Genomic DNA, 5,580 nt, shown 5'->3' on the forward strand with positions numbered 1-5,580 from the left:
TATCTAGAGTTTTTCTTTCTTCTCTTATTCTTTTGATTTGTTGTTCACAATTATTTTAGAATGATTTTGGATTATTTTTCAATGGAGTTTATTATTGAATTCTTGAACATGAGCAACTAAATTCCTTTGCTAGGAGACTTGATATAGGTTAGATTATTGATTCTCTTTAATTTATTTGAATTGATTTTTTTTACCAATGTATTATTCAATTCTTGAGATTAATGCTTTTGAGCACCTATGTGATACTTGAATGATTTTATCCTGAGATTAATACTAGAAGAGAACGTTTTAGGAATGAATTGGGAATTGAATATCACATGAATATTAATTGGATTAGGAATGAAGATTTGATCTGTGAAGCCTTAGACAAAATAATGACAGCGTTTGTGAAATTAATTAGAGAATTATCAAATTATTAGGAGATATGTGAGAATCTTTAGTTAATTAATTTGGTCTTACTCGATAGAGATGGTCAATTACCTTAGGATTTATTTGTTGTAGATTCGATAATTAATATTAGATTGTATTGAATCAGGGCCAAGTGAAATCAAGGTATCCTAATACTTAATATTAATTATTTCATGAATTTTGCCTTGTTGAGTGTTTAATTTTATTTTCTTATTTAATTTCAAGTTTACAATCATTCTTCACAATTGATAGTCTAAATAATATTTAGATTTACAAATATTTTGGTGCTTAATTTTCAATCCCTGTGGATACGATATTCTACTCCCTCTTTATTACTTGAGACTATTCCATACACTTATGGATATCGCCAACCTGTCAATATTTTTCCCACACTTTATAAAGAGATTTATCTTCTCATGGCATTAAAAAATAAAGATCATTCCTTAAATTTGTTATCTTTTTAGGTAGAAAATATTGCCCAATAAAAACTTTTGGTAGCTCATCCCAAGTAGTAATTGGTCATGGAGATAATGCTTGAAGCCATTTTGTTGCTTGATCTGTCAATGAAAAAGGGAATAATATGAGTCTAATCATGTCACTAACTTCTAAGAAATGCTCCATATGCACATTAGAATTCTCTATAGAATGTCCTCTAAATTGTGGATGTTGCACCATATGCACCAAGAATAACTTTAATTCAAAGTTGTTTGCATCAACCATTGGCTTAATAATGCCTTCATCTAAAATCTGTAAAGTTTAGATAGGCATGATACCACATAGTTTTATTATTCTAATGAGCCATTTATTCAACTTCTTAATTCATTTCTTCTCCGACTTGAATTTGATTTTATTATTGCCTCACACTAGAGATTCGACAAATTGATTTCTTTCTTCTTGCCTTTTTCTTTTGGCTTCCTTTCTCAATGTTTAGAAGTTTTCTCAACTTCTAGATCATAAATAAGGAAATCTTAGTTGCTTCTAGATCATCTCATAAAAATAAAAATAAAAATTATTATTTAGTTCCTATGGTATGATAAAACTCATTAATTGGTCCCTCTATTTTGAAAAATGTACTAAAGCGTCCTTAACGTTTTAAAAAGTCTACTAATTATCAGGGGCATTTTAGACATTTTTGCAATACTTAATGGCTAAAGCAATTGAGGGATTAATTAGTAGACTTTTTAAAATGTTAGGGATATTTTAATGCACATTTCAAAATAAAATGACCAATTAGTGAGTTTTGCCATATTACACGGACTAAATAATTAATTTCTCAAAATAAAATCCTTGAAACTATAGAAATAAAAACATACTAGTAAAAGTAATAATAAAAGAAATTTCAAAGAGAAAAATGCCTAAATTAGCCAAACACCTAAATCACGCAATATTAAACCAAATAATTTTTCTGACAAGGACAACAAAAACTTGATTAATATTCATTGTAAGTGCATAGGTTCTCAGATAATAAAGTATGAGTAAAGTATCTTTTCCATAGGAAATTTGGGTTTAAAGACCAAATTATGAATAAAATGACTATTTAAGCTAACCTCAGTACAAGGTTAATAGCAAAAAATACCTAAAACTGTGAAATTTTATATTTTGTGATAAATTACTTTTTGATAATATAAACTTCATTATTAAAAAATCAAATATTATGATGAAAATGCTTAGTTGTCGTGAAAAATAAGTTTTAGTGATATATATATTTGAATTATAAATATTTGTCACAAAATATTTTTGAAGTTAGATTTTCCACAACAAAATTTTTGACAAAAGCATTCATTTTATTATGAAATAAATCATAATAAAAAAAAATACTTATTATAACGTATATGATATTGTCACTAAAAAATTTTAAATGATGAGTTATAATAAATATCATCAAAAAATTTTCTATCTATCTTTGATGGTAGAAATATTTCAGTGACATTATTTTTATTATGTGACAATATAGTATGTCAATCTGAATACTAATAATGACAAAATATTAAATTCATCATCGACATATATTTTTTATGTTAAATTATAAAATTTATCATTAACTATTTTACATGCAATTATTTCTCACCAATTTGAAAGATATAAAATTTTAGTGATGAAAAAATTTGTGACAATATATATTATTGTGTACAAAATGGAGTCTAACAATTACAATATTTTTCACTTAAAAGTTATATAAAATTACAAATTATAAATACGTCACAAATTTGATATTTTGTGACAAATTACCTTTAGAAAATATAAGATTTGTCATTAAAAAGCCACATATTATAACAAAAATGATTAGTTATCAAAAGAAATAACTTTTAGTAACATTATATAATTATGTCCTTATAATATATTTAGTTCGGCATCTATATATTTAATGATAAATTATAAATATTTATCACATAATATATTGAGATTGGATTTTCCTCCAAATTTTTTGCCCAAATATTTTTTGACAAAAAATTATTTTATTAAGAAATAAATTGTAATAAAAGGAAAACTTATTATTTGTCACATAATATATTGAGATTGGATTTTCCTCCAAATTTTTTGCCCAAATAATTTTTGACAAAAAAATTATTTTATTAAGAAATAAATTGTAATAAAAGGAAAACTTATTTGTCGTGTATATAATATTATCACAAAAAAAATTTAAATGATGAGTTATAATAAATGTTATCAAAAATTAAAAATAAATTTCTATCTATCTTTGATGGTGGATGTTTCTATGATTTTTTTTACTGTATGATAATATATATTATGGTGTATAATAGGTCTAACAATTATTTCATGTAATAATTGTGGATGAATTTACTGCCGCCATCTGTGGGGATCGAACCCACGACCACATGGTTAAAAGCCATGCGCTCTACCACTGAGCTAAGATGGCTAGGTATTTAAAATCTCAAAAAGATTATAAGAATGTTAAGCTATAGTTGGAATCTTAAAATCAACCTCTGCATTATGATTTACCACCTATAGGACATGGGAAACTCTGAAGTGATTATATAAATCAGCTTATACTTGAAGGCACCGATCATAAGACGTGAGAGTGGAGAGAAAAATCATCTTCATAAGATTTTTACCTAGGAGGTGAGTGGTTGACTTCTTGATATTCTACTGCAAATATTTTTATCATCGTTAGGTTTTTTTAATTCTATTTTTTCTTCTTTCAGTTCAGATTTTAAGGAAGTGACCGGAAATAGCAACAATATATAGTTTAACATTATCAATAAATCAGGTGGTTTGATAGTCTACAAGGTATCGCTCTCCTTTAATTGTCATGCATTTATTTCTACTGAAATTGCTCCTAATATGTTTTATGTGTTTTTTTATTTTGGAGAAGTTGATGAATTACTGAGTAATTGTATTAAAAAATGTAGCTCTATGATTCTTTTTTTTTATTTTGAAATAATTTAAGCTAAGAATCAACAAGCAAAGATTAGAAGTTACATATTTGATTCATTATTTTTGGAAAAAATTATACTTTTTGGAGAATTATTTAAAGGCAAGTTCAATTGCCTTAAAATATGTGCTCCTTTTGTTCTTATTGAATCTTAATAAGAAGTGATTGATATTATTAATTAGAAAGAAATATTTAGAATTCTTATATTTGCAAACCGATGAAATGATTAGCACTCATTCAAATCATATTCTTATTTTCTCATCAATCATCTTAGCAACATTAAGTGACCTATGATATAATGCAAAAACTGATCCTTAGATGTGATTATATATTAGGTAATTTAGTTACCTTCAAATAAATGAAGTTGTTGGATATAAAGCATAATGGAGTGAAGGTAATTTATAAGCCAGCTACTATTAATGGAAGAACGAAAACTGATGGATAAAATTGTGGAACTGTTGCCACGACTATATAAAATGGTTAAACATATAGATAAATGAGCTTGTTTTTTCCACAAAGATAGTAGAAGAAACTGGATTAAGCTTTATTTTGGCATGTTGTCCCACTACTCCCTTAATTGCTCCTCCATTATTCTTCTCTCTCTCTCTCTCTATATATATATATATAAAATCATTATTGTTGCCTCTAGGCTTATTCAGTTTTCAATTTAAATTGAAAAATCCAATCGAACTGACCAATTTAGTTCAATCGATTTGATTTGTTTTACTTAAATGGTTTGGTTTGATTATTAGTTTTCATAAATTTCAGTTAATCTGTTCAATTCAGTTTATTTTTATAAAATCAAAGAAAAAGCAAACCGAATCAAAATCCATACTATGTCGTTTGGAATAGGCATTTAAATATAACTCGTATTCTCACTCTCACCCACCATCATTCAATCTTCTATCTCCATTAGCCCAATCCTCTACTTTCCTTCAAACTAATCATTCTTTATTTCATCACTTCTTCTCCTCCTTCTTCCTCACAACTATATTCGCATGACTACTTCTCTCTTTTTATCTCCTTCTTCCCCCTTCTTCCCTATAGTCACAATCTCGTGGACCCTTTCGCTCTTTACATCTCGTTCTTCTTCCCCTTTTTTTCCCCACAAATGTGATAGACCTAACAAATCCACCAATAAAACAACCCATAAACCCACATGCAAAGGCAATTTGTGATGGTGCAATGGCAAGGTGATTCTTGTCTCCTGCAACAGTGATTCAAGGTGGTGTGATAGCGATTCTTGATGGTGTGATAAGAGATTTTTTATGGTGTGAAGACTGTTCTAGATCTGGTGATTATTCAGGTGCTGCCTTTGTGATTTGCTTTTTTCCTTTGTTTGGATGTTGAGTTTCTGATTCAATTTGGGGACTGGGATCCAAATGATTCTTGCTTTTATTGATCATGAGAGAGAAACACATATAATTGTCTTATTCTTTTTTTTTTTCTATTGAACATGTTTATGTCAATGGCTTATTGTCAATTTGTGTGTTAAGGTATTGAATTACTGTTGATTGAAATTTGTTATGAATTTCTTGTAAAATTGGGTAATGATAATTTGGGATTATTAATTGTTATGATTTAGATTATATTTGATTATATTTGAGATTATTGTTGGATACTGGAAATATAGGATTGGGATTGAGGCAATTGAATTTGACGATGCTTTTAAGCATTTCTCTCCAACTAATGGTTCTGTTCTAAACCAAAATCAAACCGCACAAATCATTTCAATTTGATTCAGTTTTTTCTTATTTCAGTTCGGTTTCGATTGGCCT

General features: G+C 27.5%; 1 non-coding gene across 1 annotated transcript; it reads right to left on the bottom strand.

Moving 5' to 3' along the window:
* Positions 1-3,214: 3,214 nt before the first annotated feature.
* Positions 3,215-3,286, bottom strand: TRNAK-UUU. Its single transcript has one exon. It is a non-coding gene; the product is annotated as a tRNA-Lys (tRNA).
* Between the last annotated feature and the right edge of the window lie 2,294 nt (positions 3,287-5,580).

Source organism: Manihot esculenta, chromosome 16 (assembly GCF_001659605.2).
Source record: "Manihot esculenta cultivar AM560-2 chromosome 16, M.esculenta_v8, whole genome shotgun sequence".
NCBI lineage: Eukaryota > Viridiplantae > Streptophyta > Magnoliopsida > Malpighiales > Euphorbiaceae > Manihot > Manihot esculenta.